Consider the following 16500-nt stretch of genomic DNA (forward strand, 5'->3'; position numbering starts at 1 on the left):
TGGTCTCCATTTTGTAGGTTCGAGGCGGGGTGACGCTTGGACGAAGTCGGCTTTCGGTCAGCTTGATTTTCTGCGTCGAACCTAGCGATTGCTTCAAGTGTTGCTCTATGAATAAGAGAGAATGATTTTAGGATGGTTTGCTCTTTCTCGGATCTTTCAAATTAGAATTGAATTATTTCCTTGGGTTAATAAACTTTTCAAAGAGCTTACATTTGTTGCCATTAAGAAAGAGCCAGATTTCAGCGCAGCTCCAAAGACCATTGAGATCCCATTGTGCGAATCAGTGTCGAGTTCTGGTCAAGTACCTTCTTCGGGCTCATAGTCGGCTACCGCTCTCTTTTCTTTGGTCGCCGGAGTTGACCGACACTTTGTCGACTAAGTGTCAAACAACGGCAAGGCTACTGAGGGAATTGGGGAGTTTTGGGGAGTTTTTGGGAAGGAATATATTTGGTAGGGAAAAAAGCCCCGGCCGGCGTCCGTGCCGGCCGGAAAACAACAACGAACTGATGTTTTCAATATAAGAAGTTGTTTGTTTTGAAATGATCTTTTGTTTTTTGCATTTTCCCAAATTCACTTAATGAATTCGAATTATTATACCACCACTCACATTTGTCCTCTCAAGCTCTAGGGTGTGCTCTTTCTAAAGAAGACTAGGATCAGTCACCCATCTATTTCCCTGTTTCCTGTGTGAATTTTCAAAAAAAGGAATCTGCCTTTATCCTGTTTGGTCCTGGAATTTTCGGTTCCTGCCTCGATGTTTTCACCCGAACCTGTTTCGTTTGGACAATCCTTTATGAAGAGGATTGGATTTCTTTTCGACATCGATCTGGACCGTTGCTGATGACTTCAAATTCATGAAGACACATAACACTTAATAACACTACCTTTATAAAACAAGGCACATAAATTTTTGAAATTATTTAACGCTCAACTATCTGCTCAAGGTTTTCTGTGGTTTACCTTGAGACTGTGGGCAAATGCCAGATAGTAAAAAAGAGAGTCTTTAAATTTTTAGAGCCACAGCTCCAACTCACCTTTGAGCACTGACTGCTAGATCACTTTTATAATTGTTTTATCTTTCCCGAGTCGGGACGACTCTTTTCCTCGGGGGGGAGTAGTGTTACAAAGGGTGAAATCACCCGTTTTGCCCCCTTTTTAATGATCTAGTAGTCATCATAGATAAAAGACGTTTATAAACCTCTTATGTCTTTCAAAAGAATAAGGTTTCTGCGTCAACCAACATTATTGAAAAAACAGTCTTGTTTCAGACTTAAAACGAGAAACACATATTTCGCAATTAAAGCTTTTTCACAACATTTTATTCACGCTTTTGATTTTGACTTGATAATCAAACTCGCATATCCATATTTATTACCGTAACGTCAAAGAACGTTACAATATGTTATAGTACAATAAAAACTACGCGGCATGTATTTTTTTTATCAGCCATTAAACATTTTAAGAGAGTGAAATCACTTTCTAAACTAAGAGACCTCATGGGGCGATTTGGCAGCTTCCCCCACAAAAACATGATATTTTTTAACCAATTCAACTGGTAAAGTTTTCTCATAACGAGAGGTGAAAAATATAATTATCTCAATTGAAAAATAATCTACCAAATTACCCCTTGACATAACTTTCTTTAGACGGCGGTTTCACCCCCTTAAAGTATTTAATGGCAGATAAACATAATATAGATAATGGCAGAATACTTATCGCTTACTTTTTCGTCTACTGCAATATATTACAAAAAAATCAGCTCAAAACCAATAGAATAATACACATCGGTATCCCTATCAGACTTGCAATGCCTACTGCTGGAGGCTCTGACGGTTGATGAGCATTCAAATCGATAAGGAATTTAAGATATGAGGATCTTTTTTCTACTAGTAGAAACCCTAAAAATTCGGTAATGACAACATGTGAACTAGGAAGGCACAGAATTGATTAATTGTTTCATTGCGTCGTCAATGCCGCGTGTCTGCATGCATACCTGCTTGCCTGGAAAGCTATTCTGAGGCTTGCTTTTAAATTTCCCTGTTTCGAATCAAGTGAATGGGAGATATTTAAACGTGAGGCTGTTCCTGATATTGAGAGAGAATCTGAGGCGGGAAGGTAGCTAGGAACCAGAGATTAATTGTTGATTGCTTGCAATATCGATGCTACATACGTCGCTGCTTTGCATGAAAAGTTTGCTTCCACGTCTGATTTACTTGAAACCATAGCGGAAAGTTACCGACTGTAAATTTTGATCAGGCTCTAATTGCTCCTAACGACTTCAGCCCGATCGTTTTTACTTACGGAATTACGGCAAAGTAGCCGTTTTTCAAAATCAATCATAATAAGACTGAAAAATCCAGTCTTGCTTTTGCTGTCATTTCAGAGCTGAAAATTTTGATTTACAGGACCCGTTTTGAACTAACTGGACCTTCAGAATGGCGGCAAAGACATATAAACCACCATAGGACTAACAGCTGAGGAAATATGAACGATCTGGAAAAACAGTTTTTTTCGGATTACTTTTCCCCACTATGAAAAGGGAAGAGTATGTCGGTCTGCCGGAGAAACTTCTTCGTTCATCTCGAGAATGACTAGATGAAAAATCTGACACTGCAGGAATTGGTAACCGAATCAGAAAGTATTGACCTTCAGGTCACTGTCGAGGCCGAGTGACTCGAAAAGTTGTACTCCTGTGCTCGAATATTCCCGAACGGGGCTACCTTTGATCTTTAAATTAGCAGAGAAATTAGAGGAACCCCAAAATTAACGACAAATATTAAACTTAAATTAAACAACCGTGTTTACAAGGTTGACATGATATTTTTTTGTATCAACAGCGATTAACGAATGCCTTCATCAGCTAATTCAAGTAATAGCGCTCGCACGTACGCGAAATAAATGTCAAATGCGATTATGAGAAAGACGGAATATCCTGTTCTCTACATATCCAACCACGTTGCCCGAGCGACCACGTTTTTAAGGGCGTTGCCTATGCCTCGAAGAGCGCGCGCGAACAGAGACTCACGATTGTCCTTCTCATTTTCTAATTTTTGAAGATAATTAGGTTCTTAGGGGGTCATTTTGAAGATAAAGAATAGATCTGTGTCGCCTGTTTTGCCGAATTTTCGATTTCGCTTTCAGATTTGCGAAAAACATACTTGAAAGTACGTTATCTTTGAAGTGAAACACAGCGGACAGTAAATTTTTTATCGAAATTCGGCAAAACAGGTGACACAGATCTATTCTTTATCTTCAAAATGACTCCCTGAGAACCTAATTATCTTCAAAAATGAGGAAATGAGAAGGAAAATCACGAAGCATAAAACAGCAAATTTCTCCCGCTAAAGGCGGGCGCCTGCTAGCGCCACGACCGCGTTGCCCGGCGACCATGCGAATTACAGGCGAGGGGAGTAGACTCAAACCCCCCACTACAATTCCCCTCGTTCGAATCCTCGTCGCTCGGCACGTGGATAGTGTTCCGCGCTTTTATTTTTGCTTGTGTTTTTCTACCGTGTTTTTTATTATTTCGAGTCAGTATTTATTCCCGCGATGACTAAGAAGAGAAGGAATCTGTCTTCGAAGAAGAAGAAACGACCCGGCATAAAGATTTTGGCTTAATTTCATGAAAAAATTAGGTAAATCGAATTATTTATATAATTGATGTGGCATTGTCACCGACTTCGAGATTCAATCACTTGAGTACGAACAATCGCAGGGCTCTAATCTAAGAAGGTACTTTCAAGAGCCGATATTGCTGTTAATAATAGCAGTATAAATTCATTCTCAAGTTTTTTATACATACGAAAATATAAACTAGAATGCATTGTGACGTGCGGTACTAGCCCGGTTTACATTAGTCGCTAAAATATGTCATCAATTTGTTACGTGTTCAGATTAAGTGATCGAAATCACTATTCGGCAATTTGCATTAGTGTTTACACTTTGTCGATTATAAGGAATATTCTTATCACTTATTGTGACTACCTAAGTACCCAAGGTAAAATTACAATGTATCTGGCAGAATTTTCCATCCAAAGTAAATACGGCGCGTACGTATTAGGCCACTAAAATACGCGCGGTTTGTTTTTAGAAATAAACTTGACGTAATTCTGGGGTAATCATACATGCATACATTACCTACAAAACAGCCACCTACAAAACTGTCATCAAATCAGATACTACTGCCAAGTATAATTTATTTAGAAACTAATTATAATTTTAATATACTATAACTAATGATGACGAAAAAAAAATTGAAATCAAAATTGAAATTGAAAAAAAAAATTTTATTGATAAAAAAAAAGAAAAATTGGAGTACGTAGTACTTGGCGGGTCCATGTTTATATTGCCATTACAACATTGATATAGCTCGACTTGTATTTTCTTGTACTTGTTTTAAAAAGGCCCGCCAAGTACCACTAAAAAAAAAAACAAAAAAAATGACAAGACGATAAGATTTACTATACCTATACATATAACAGTGATACTGTGAAAGTATTCCGGATCTGATATTCCCTAATTATCATTACGCGGCAAATTTGGGCATTCTTCGATCCGCCGTCTCCTGGGACCTGGTCCTTTTGGTCACTGAATATATTTGTGGTCATTATAATTTATTGTTAAATTTTTTTTCTCGTGTCCGTGCATTTCCAAATTTTTTTACGCGTAGAATTGCTGCGAGCCAACAAAACGACGGAGAAATGGTTCGAGAAGTAATGACTTCGGCGGACGAGGTAACAGAAGATGTTGCTCCGTTCAATGAGGCCGTACTTGCTGATGAATTTCAGGATACCGATTTGTTTTGGCCGGAGACAATACCTGAATCTCCAATATAGTCCGCGAGAAACGACGACGAGACGACTAAATTCAACACCGCGGAGGATTTCGTGAGTATCCAGCCTGCGACCGAAAGTAATGTTGTCGAAGACATAAATTCACATTTGCTTGTAGTCGGTAATGCCAAGGCCGAACCAAGTCCCCCATTGCAGTTGACTGGGAGAAGAATCGTAGACATTAGTCATTTTTTAGATAGTATTACAAAAATTGGTCGTCACTCCCCTTTTGGTTGTACTTTTGCAGACATGTGTTTAATAGCCGAAAGCCGGACAGGATTCATTACCACCATCACCTTTAAATGTAGTATGTGTAATTTAGTCAAATCAATAACGTCAGAGAATTCTAGTTCAGGCTCCTTAAGCGTCAATGCAGCTATAGTATCCGGTGTAGTGTCCACAGGTGGTGGTTTTTCTCAACTCGCAGAGATTAGTGCATCGGTAGATATGCCATGCATGGCTAAAGAGACTTGGAATAAATATCATAGGATAGCTAGCGATATGTATCACGACATTTCACGGGAGCAAATGCTAGAGGCAGGTAGAGAAGAAGCTACGTTGCGTTGGCCCGTGAGGCGGGTGACGTTGACGAGGACGGGTACCCTTGCATAGCGGTTGTCGCCGATGGGTCTTGGGCAAAAATATCGTATATGACAAAATATAACTCTCTATCAGGTGTAGCAGTAATAGTGGGATTCAAAACCAACAAAGTTTTATTCATTGGGGTAAGAAATAAATATTGTTCAACGTGTGATAGGAAGCGGGGTGATACCGAGTCATCTGTAGGCGAACACAAGTGTGCGAAAAATTGGACGGGTTCTAGTACCGCGATGGAGTCAGACATTATCGTCGAGGGTTTTAAGTGTATCGTAGAAATGCACGGTATTAAATACATTAAATTAATTGGGAATGGGGATAGTAGTGTTCACCCGGAACTCATCGATGCGCTTCCGTATGGACCGGGAGTACTTGTCAAAAAAATTGAATGCCGCAACCATGTTCTCCGCGTCTATGGAACTGGACTTCGGGATCTGTGTACCAACCGCAAGGTTGGTACTGTGATCCTACGTAATAATTTGCGCAAAAACTTGAAGTGACTACGATATGCCGTAACTTCCGCAATTCGCTACAGGAAAGGGCAAGTTGATCAGCCACTTTACGTTCGAGTCGAGGGTTTGCGCAAAGATATTAAAAACGGTTCGAACCATGTTTTCGGGGAACATGGATCATGTGACGATAACCCCAGACCAGGGGAAGTTAACCTGGTCGAGGACATGAAATTGACTGGTGTCTTCCAAGAGATTCAATCGGCAACGTATCGACTCATTGAGCATGCATCGAGCCTCATATGAGACGTGGATAACAACGTAGCTGAGTTATACAACTCATACGTTGCCAAGGCTATAGGTGGCAAAAGAATCAACTTTGCCCTGCGCGCTTCATATGGAGCTTGGTGTGCTTCTGCCGTAATGAGAATGAATGCCGGTGGACAATTTCATGTATTGGTGCAGGAAAAATTGACAGGACAGGGTGGGTAAATTCACGAGAAAATATTGCGAAAATAAGACGGGGTCAATAGCCTCTGTCTTTCTGGCCGAGATCGTGAGGCCAAGGACCGATATTCGCCGAGCTACCCTGACAACAGCGCAGCCCGGATCCTCCCCTACCCGCAGAATCTCGTCGAACGTCAAGTTCTACAGTAAAGGGTTGAGAACTGAGTTCTGTGGGACCCCGGCCGTCACTGCCAGACTCATAAGCTCCCCGTCTCCGTTTGGGTACTCCACTTGCCTGTCCCATAGGTAGGAGTCCAGGACCCGCCGGAGATACTCCCCAGCCCCTTTGTCCTCGAGTGCACCTATAATAGATGGCCATGGCAGGCTGTTGAATGCGTTGGCTATGTCCAAGGATACAGCCACCGCGTAGTCCCCTTTCCTAGTGGCGTTCTCCACAAATCACCGCACTCTCAACAGGGCATCATTCGTAGATGGCCCTTCCCGAAAACGATATTGGTTCTCCGACAGGCGCGCCCGGGCATTCTCTTCGATCCATCTTTCCAGCCGAGCCACCAGGATCCTTTCAAACATTTTCTCCAGCTCGCTCAGGAGATACATCGGCCTTATCTTGGGGAGAGGCCAGCTGGGTACTCCCCCCTTAGGAATGAGCACCAGCTGGACGTTTTTCCGTGGCCGCGGGACGGTCCTTTTTTGCAGACAGAGGGTAAAGTTCCTTGCCAGTAGCGTGATCATTCTTTCCGGAACTTTCGCCCACCCACTTCCCTTGACTCCGTCTGGCCTTGGGGCGACGTTTTGCGGGCATCCTTTCTTGAGTGCGACTCGGACCTCGTCTGTCGTGACTGCCCACTCCTCGTCCCATCACCAGCCGCTCTGGGCCTTCAGAGCGCGTCCATCCCCCCTCGGGAAGAGGGAATCGAGAAAGATCTTCAAGATATCCTCCTCCAACGCCTCCGTCAGGCCTTTTTGGGAGGTTCGGAGTTTTCCCAGCACCGACTTATACGGCAGACCCTTTCCACGGAGCCCACAAAGTCCCCCCACACCTTGACCTTGGCCGCTTTGATGCTGTCTTGAAGCCTTCTTTTAGCGGTCCGATACTTGCCGTCTTTTTTTTGGCGGTCGTCCGCCGTTCGTCTGCCCCTAACGAAGCGTCTCCTCGCCGCTACGCAGGATCTGCGCATGTCGGCCAGCTCATCGCTCCACCAGTGTGTCGCCTTCCTGGAGCGACCCCCAGTGCGGGCCCTAGACGCGGCCGCGTCACAAGCCTGCGTCATGGTACGCTCGAATCACCCTGCGAGGCCCGTCGGTATCGTGTGATCCTTCCCGGTTGACCCCCAGGAAAGGGTGAGGGATAAGGCATCCGTAAAGTGCTCGGGGTTGAACTTGGACCAGCTCCACCACACGTGGCCCGTTCCACTCCTACGCTCTTTGCGCTTCTGGGCTCTCCGACTTCGTAGGAGATGCATCGGTGGTCGGACAGACATTATTTTGCTCCAACACCCGCCGCCCCTTGATCACAGGCACCAGATTGGCCGACGACCAGGTCAGGTCCACGACGGATGACCCTTACGGCCTAACGCATGTCGCCGTCCTACGATCGTTGTGGAGACAGATGCCGCACGATGCCGTCCACTCCTCGAGCAGCTCTCCCTTCAGTTGGACCCAGAAGGGTCCCAGATCGGTGAGCGGGCATTGAAATCCTCCCCTCCGACAAGTACCCCCCTCCCGCTGTCCCCCGCTAACTGGATCACCCAAGCCAGGTCTTGCAGATGCGCAAAGAACTCCGCCAGTAGTATGTTCGGTGATATATACATTGATATAACGGCTATATCCCCGAACCTAGCAGTCACGTACCCTCTTCTGCTCCCAAGGAGGAAGCCTCCGCGGGCGTTGCCCCCCGTTATCCAGTCTATGGCCACCCAGCCGTCGTCGCTGTTAAGCCAGGTGGCTGTATCCAGGATAGCGTATGGCTCGGGTATAAGGCATACATCGATTTCATTCTCGAGTACCTATTGCCTCAGTAAATTCTGTACCTGGCCATTTTCTCTTATATTAGTTGCGGGCCTCTGACCTCGTTCGCCGACGGACGTGCAGCGTCCGGAACCCATCCTGTGAACGCTGTCTTTCTCTCTCCCCTCGCAAACTGCACACTTAGGGTTGGCTGTACAGTCTCGCGCCTTGTGGCCCTCGGTACTGCACTTCAAGAATGCGGCTCGGCATTCTGTCGGCTCTTTGCACATGCTCCATATATGGCCAAAGCTCCAACACTTAAAAGTATTGCCTGGGACGCGCCTCTATCAACTCCACCCTGGCCATGGTCCAGTCAATCTTCACCTTGCCCTTCGACACTACAGCTGTAGCTGCCTTCAGAGGGCACTGCGCCTACGCGTTGTATAACCCGTGGGGCGTCCTTCTCGAAGCACCCACACGGGCCTCGTCCGGTTTGCAGGCGCCGTGCTCAGCCAGGATGCAAGCCAGTTCCTCAGTGGACACGGAGTCATTCAAGCCTTGGACTCTTAACTCGCCATCAATGACCGGTGTGGCGGACACCCGCCACCGGCAAGCCGGCGAAAAACCATTAAAATATTTCCGTTTCTCCATGAGTATCTTTTTCTATAGTTCTTTACAACTAACCTTCGAGTGTCCAGGCCTCGCCTCGCTAGCCGAGGGCTAAGGGTTTGACCGCGCCGGAAATTTCCCTACATGTGGCATTTATGGCGCGACGCGACCCTTGGCCTCGACTCGGGGGCGAGCCTACACTTTTTCTTCATCTCTAGCCCAGTCTTCGCCACGCTCTTGGCACATACGTATCTATCAACTCGTTTCGCTTATTTTCCCTGTCTTCCGCACTTTCTACTACGCCATCCGAACTGTGTAACCCGATTTTTCCGGCAATAAACAACTTGTAAACCATATTCTCTGGCGTCATACAGTAACTAACCTCCCGACAGCACCACAACCGGCGTTGTCACTGAGACTGTATCGCCGTATTTCTCCATGATCACTCTGGTCAGCTGAGCTGCCAGGGCATCCGCCTTCCTTGCATTCTCGGGACCAGGAATCTCAATGAGGCTCCGCCTGCCAGCTGCTCGCTGCACCCTTGTCCCCTGTATGCCCAGCTCCTCGAGTTGTATCTTCTCACGGACGAACTTGAGGATTTCCGCATAAGGGGCACTCTCGCCTCTATAGTAGGGGAGCCCAAGAGGGGATTTTGGGTGTTATTCAAGCGCGTCAGAACAATATAAGGGAGGAAACCTTGCACCCTGTTATGAACGACCACCATATATGAACCCTTAATATACAAGGGTGCGTCTAGGGTAGCCAATCAGATTAGTAAAAAAAAATCGATCCTCAAATTGATTCGAGCTCGTCAGATTAATATAAGGTAAGTTAATCACATGGAAAAAAGCGTCAATTTCAATATTCTGACGATTTGATCATGGTATAAGAGAATAAGCGAGTAATTAGTTTGCAAAAAAAAACGTCACCTGGAAGTATTCGAGCGCGGTTATTTTTTTTTTTAATTTGAAGGAAATCATGTAAAAATTACGGATATAATATAATCTGACGGTTTCTACACCGTAAAAAAGCTAAATTTATTGATAAAGTGAGGTACGTGCAAGTGCTGAGAACTATGTATTTCCCACTCCGCGCCTCTCTCCCCTTCTCACTTTTTCTCTATTTCTCACTCTCTCGCACCGTCCCCCCACTACTTTCTGCGGCTGATCACAATACTACGCGGTCGTGTTCGTAGATTTGTGACGCTTTGGTTTGTTTATTGTGTTTTAAAAAAGTTAAAAGTTATTTTATTTAATAACAGCCATATTTTTCTTAGGATTGTTTTCAAAAACTGAGAATTATTAATTGAGGATATAACAAGTAATTTTTTTCAAAAAAAACATAAACAAGCAGTATTTATTTTTTTGTAAATAATTTTTAAAGTTGGTGACTTGTGATGATTCACGTGAGTGGAAGTAAGTGAGCGATAGTCGGTAAAGAAAGACAGCACTAGTGAGTGAGAAAGAAAACAACAGCCATTGACTATTGGTGTCCTTTACATGTCACGGTACTACCTTAAGCTGTCAGAACAATGAAATTCCTCCACATAATTATCAGATTATAGGTTAGCACAACAAGGACATCCAGCTGAACTGTCTGCATATAAATCTGATGAGCTTGAGTATTTCAAGGTCACTATTTTTTTTTACATTTTCAAAAATCGGCTGTGAGTTCTGACGGCATCCAAATCGTCAGTCTTTTGAATAGGATACCTTTTAGAGGTTACTTAACATTCCCCCTGAATATCTGACGAGCTTGAATAACTTTTTTTTTTTTTCATTTTCTACCCCTTCGTGCTGCCACCCCCGACTTGTAAGCCGTCAGATTAATACTTCTCTGTTACCGGAAGCACATAGGGCGTATACGATATTAATGTCTGACGCGCTCGAGTATTTCTTTATAATAAATTTTTTTTACATTTTTGAAAATCAGTACCTACTTCCCCCGGCAGTAAAAGAGCATATATCATATGAACTTTTTTTCTTTTTAGTATCTAATCTTTATGATCCAATAGGTTCTCGCAGCGCTCGAGTGACTTACCATTTAGCCTCTTTTCCTCCCCTACTACTACCCTTGATAGCAACGGCTGCCATCCTCGGGGTTCTACGGCGAGCCGCGGTGGGTCTGTTCTCCCCGGTTCGCCCAAGCTCCTTTGTCGAGACAGTCTGCGCGACCTCCACTACTGCCCCACTCGACACTTCCCCCCTAGGGGGCTTCCCCTTCCTCTTCTTGCTTGTGCCACTTCTGCGGTCTGGTGCACTGGTGCCACTTTCGACCTCCATCGGCGGATTGATCGAACCCCGGTCTTCCGGGGACCTCTGTTCCTCCTCTGTGGTGGCTTTCGTGCAGCTGGGTTGCAGTGTATGCACCCCCTGCACGGTCTCGCCACCGTGAATGCCCGTACCATGGAGGAGGATCTTGGTAAGCCCCTTCACCTCCGCTCGTGGCAACGAGGAGCAGGCGGGATATCCTGCCCACCTCGTCCCGCACCTGTTTCAGGGCCGCGGACTGTCTGGCCAGCTCCTCGTTCCTGGCCCTGTCGTTGTCCGGGATTAGTTGGAGTTCAAACCCCGTTAGACGGAATTCAAATTCCGAGGCACCAGCTGATGCCGCCGTCGTCGGCACTTTGTTTGCCTCGACCTCGCTTCTCGTGATCGCCCCAAGGTCAAGTGCCGTCGTCATTCGGACGTCTCCCGACAGTCGCTCGTCGTGCGGTTTCCTGCTTCCATTCGAGCCCCCTCTCGGTCACACCGGTTCTTCTCTAACTACAGTTGGAGCTTGTCTCTTTCCCTGCGGGCATCACGCAACTGGGTCTCTAGGTCTTTACTGCGCGCCTGCAGAAGGACGGGGTCGCCTATCGCCTCTGCTTTAACAGTCGTAGTAACCAGGGCCTCCTCCGCCAAGCCCACCTTACTCTTCATCTCGCCACTCAGCTTGCCCTGGATGGATTTGCATCGCAATCTTATGGCGTCTATCTCCTCGAGCCATTCCGTTATCTGGGCCCCGAGGTCCGATGCCGTCATAAACCTGTACTCCACAGGTCCGGCCCCCTGTCGGACTTTCTCCCACGATCGAGCCGTGGCTCCCGCCTTCTTTTTACCCACCGTAGGTTCATTGTTAGCCACGGGTTCGAGCCCCGCGCGCTCCACTCTGAATCGGTCTCGCCTGCCTCAGAGTCGTCCACCAGGTATGCTCCCTTGGCGGTGGCCGTACACCTCTTCTTGCGCCTTGGGCGGGCTCCCAAACAAGCATGTACCTCCTCCTCCCCATCTGAGAGGGCTGCCGTCCCCTTTCCCTCCCACTCGGCGATCACAGCTTTGTGCCGTGAATTTCCTTCTTCTCTCACCTGAAGCCTGTGCGGGAGGAAGAGCTTCCCGTCCGAGTGTCCGGTGCTTTCGGACGGCGTTAGCTTCTTCCCCTTTCGCTTATTCCCCTGTTGCTGCTGTCGCGGAGGTGACTCTTCAGACACCGTCTGCAGCAGTGCGTCCTGTCCCCTGTCAGTCTCCATCAAGATGTTGGATCTGAGTGCCTGCGAGGATGCAACCACCGAGTCCGTGCTCTCAAGAGGGGGCCACCTAATGCCCCTCACGGTTTCCCGGCCCCGTGTGCCCCCGCATACACCTGATATTTGGGTACTCTCGCGCCTCCCCCTGCCTCGTCTTTTGCATCGATGCGTGGTGAAAGTTATTCATACTGAAAAGAAATGTTGGTTAGGACGGTTCGGCCACCATGGCAGCCACACCACGATGTGGCATCTATCTCTGCCGGAAAAAACTCTATCCCCTCACACGCTGTGGGTTTATCAGGTGGTCTGCTCTATCGGTGTAAGCCCCCCGCCCCTAGATCTTTCCAGACGCCAGGACGGGTAATCCGCTGATAATCCGAAACAGGGTAGGCCACCGGCCGAGTAAGACCTCGCTAGATTTTCCCTACTGGACGTCGAGTATAAAGAAATACTGACCAGGTAATCCTCCACGCATGCGCCCGTTGTCCCAGATTTGACTCCCAGATTGGCTCCAGACAGCCACCCAAAGCGGTTCTCCCAAGCTGGGCATGTGGTTTTCTAGGATCTTTGCTAGAGAACCGGGGTACCCTGGGCTTAAGATTACCCGTAGTACGCCACAGAGGTCCAGTAAAGGTGCTGACTTCACCCGCAGCCCTAGTTGATCGGCTACTACTCCTCCCTTGGTCAGTCTTTAAGGAATCTCCCCAGGGGCCCCGATCGCAACCCTCGCACTCCTTCCATTCACACACTCAATCCCGGGGAATTGAGTTGGTTGTCTTAGTGATCCTTCGTCCTGGGGTTGCCCCAGCCTCGAGATTCCAAGAATCCTAGAGCCGGGGGGACGCCCAAGACTCATTGCGACTAGGCTCCTACACCATGAGAAGGTGACAATCGATTTTTTTCTTTTTAACACTGGTAAAAATGCATTATACACACCCCGGAGCTTCACGCAAGAAGCTTCGAGGTAGTGTAGGGCCCCCACTAAAAAATCAGCTGCCACCCTGGTACGGGGTAAGGGAACCTATATGTTAAATTATTCAATAATGAGTCGAAAAACAAGAAAAAACAGTGTGTATACATAGGTGGAAAGATGTTTTAACTTACTTAGAATGACATTCCTAAGTGTATGAGATGTTGAAAACTTGGCGATCGAGGAGGAAGTCACAATTTTGATTGATGATCAACATGGCTGACATTCGTTGTGATCTTGACTACTTAGGAGATAATATGGTGTAAAATTTGAGTTGAGTATTATAGCGGTGAAGTTTGAATTAGCTAACCTAGGTTTTTGATTCTTTAAATGATGTTAGAGTATAAACGGCTGAGATTTTGGATGTCTGTCCTCCTGTTCTACGGTGTTATTCTTTGAAATGTGAATCATTACCTTTATTAGTCTTTTATGCCAATGACTCTCTTGATCTACTATTTTTACATTGTCAAAATCAAATACGTGTCTTTTTGTTAAGGCGTGATGAGCTAGAGCAAAGTTTTCTGGATCAGCAGATCTTATATCATATTTATGATTCGATGAAAAAAAAAACGCATCGCGAATCATAAATATAACCGCCACAATCCATAAGTGACCTTACGTCAATGCTCTTCAGCATGATATTATGGTTTTTTTTTTTGTTTTTCTTTCATTATTTATTATCAATTTTTCTTGTTTCTTTCTTCAAGTTTTATTTTTTTTTTTATTTTTCTGTTTTCCTTGTTGTAACAAAGACCACCCTGATGACGGCAGGCTAGGCCCGCCGAAACGTTGCAAGAAGAAAATAAAAGTATGCAAACCATGCATTGTCAAATTCTCTGACCCTCACCGACGTGGCGGGAACAGACGTTCCTTGTGGGGCCTCCGTTGTGGACCCCGGTTTTTCTCCTCTACCGTCGGCTTTTTCTTACCCTTCTTTTTCCGTCCGCTACTGGCAACTGTTGTCCATGGGGCACCGTCTACCACCATTTGCGTAGCTGACGCTTCCGGGTCATTCTAACTTTTCGTTGGGGTCGCCTGCGCCGTGGCAGGGGGGATCGGTCTGATGTCCCGTGCTGCCTCTGTGCGCCCCCCGTGACTGGGTTATATCACGGCTACTCGAGGGTGGTAGTGCCTCTCCTCTACTTCCCTCCTCTAGTAAGTGGATCTGGCTGGACATCCTCTTCAGCTCTTTCCATACTTCCTCGATCGCGGTGATTTACCGTTCTAAGGTCTCCTCCCTGGCTCTGGCGTTAGCTGGCAGAAGACCGAGTTCGGTCTCCGTCAGTTGTAGCCTAGAGACCGAGGTGCTGCCAGTGGCCGGCGTCGCGTCGGCTGCTCGGCGCTAGGATCCTTCGATCCGGCCGTTGCGGCTTCGATGTATAGTAGTGCTAGAGCGCGTAACCGCGCCTTTTTTCCGAGCTGCCCAGCTGGTTTCTCCACTCCCCCTGCTCTAGTGGCGTGCGCGTAGGGGGATATGCTGCGGTCCACCGCCTGCCCCTTCATCCTCTCTAGCTCCCGCCTGTTACGTTCCGAGAGGAACGTTTCGAGTCGACTCTGATTCGCCGCGTGATTTAAATTGTTCTCCTGACTTACGTAGTTGGTGTATGTAAATCTCGGGAATCCGCTGATCAGCTCCTCAGATCTTCTCGTTCAACTCGCCTACAATTCTGAAAGTTCGTTAGGTAGGGCTCGTGCCAACCATCACTATGCGTGATTGAAATAATTATTTCTGACAACACTTGGGTTAATTACACATTTATTAACGGTCTCCTTCTAGTTCTCGATGGTAGGTTTACAATCGTGGTACAGATTGGTGTTAATCACTATCGCAGTGACAAACTGTTAACAAGTCTCGAAGGTTCTGAATGACTTATAATGATTTTATTCTAGGATTTCGGTAGAGGTCTGATCTGTTCTCTATGATGTCTGAAGTTCTTCTCATTATTCTGTTTTTGGGAAGGTTGACTTAGAGGGAAAATAGGAGGAGTTCAAAAGGAGTCGCGGTTTCTCGCGGGTCTCGAATGATTGGTTGAGGATGATGAAAAAAATTGGGGGTAAGGTTTCTGGTTCGTGCGTGGGATCTCGGTGGTGGATTGGCGCGAGGTGATTGGTTAAGAGAAGCAAGCGGCGAAGCGCTGACTGGTCTTGTTTTCGTTAAAATAAGGGCGCTATCCTGAATTCTGGGAATAGGGGTTTCTTTCTCTGTGAGCTATCCGTGATTTATCTTCCCACGTTTCCGGTGTTTGTCTTTTTGGTTATCTTAACTGTTGCAGGTTTATTATTTTGGGTTATTACGGTTGAATGGGAAGATATATATATAACATGTATGTTATGAATTTGACTGATGAAATAACGGTTAATCTAGCGTGTGAGGACTGTTGATATAAGAATTTGGACGTTGTGATGGTAACTAAGTGCGTTGGTATTAATCTACGACTATCGGTAAGAGCACGTAGGGCTCTCTTATGGTAACTGCACGCTGGTCAGGTAGAGCGCAGAGAGGGCGCCGCCGTGGATACCGGCTGGCACGTAACACGCCTAACCTCCGCGAGTTCCCGCCTAGTTTCGTTCCTCTCTTTATCCGCGACGCTGAGCTGCACCGCCAGCTCCTTGTTGCGTGCCCGCAGGAAAGTGAGGTCGCCTGTCGATTCCGCTTTTGCGGTCAAGGTGAGTAGAGCCTCCATCGCCCTAGCCACTCTTTTCTTGATACCCCCACTCAATTGTCCCTGGATGTTTTTGCACCTCAGTCTGATGCCATTTGTTTCTTCGAGCCATTTCCGGATTTGGGCTCCGAGGTCCGCCGCAGTCCTCGTCTGATATTCTGCCGGGCCCACCCCCTGCGGGGGTTTTTCCCGCGGGAGTGTAGCCGCCTTCTCTTTTCGCGGTTTTGAAAAGCGTTGGAATGAATTCTTTGGTGAATCATATCGAGGTAATTCCGCGTGATGAATCGATTCGGCACAGTCCCAATACACTGCGATCAACGGATCAAGAGTTACAACCAAAAAACGAAAGATTTCCTTTGTAACTTTTTTGCTGTTGTTCACACGCTCTTTTTGGTGTATTTTCTGAATTTCTGGGGGTCCAATTAGTCAGGAAAGGGTCATACAAATCGAATCTGCGACG

This window comes from Neodiprion virginianus, chromosome 5 (assembly GCF_021901495.1).
Source record: "Neodiprion virginianus isolate iyNeoVirg1 chromosome 5, iyNeoVirg1.1, whole genome shotgun sequence".
In the NCBI taxonomy this organism is placed as follows: domain Eukaryota; kingdom Metazoa; phylum Arthropoda; class Insecta; order Hymenoptera; family Diprionidae; genus Neodiprion; species Neodiprion virginianus.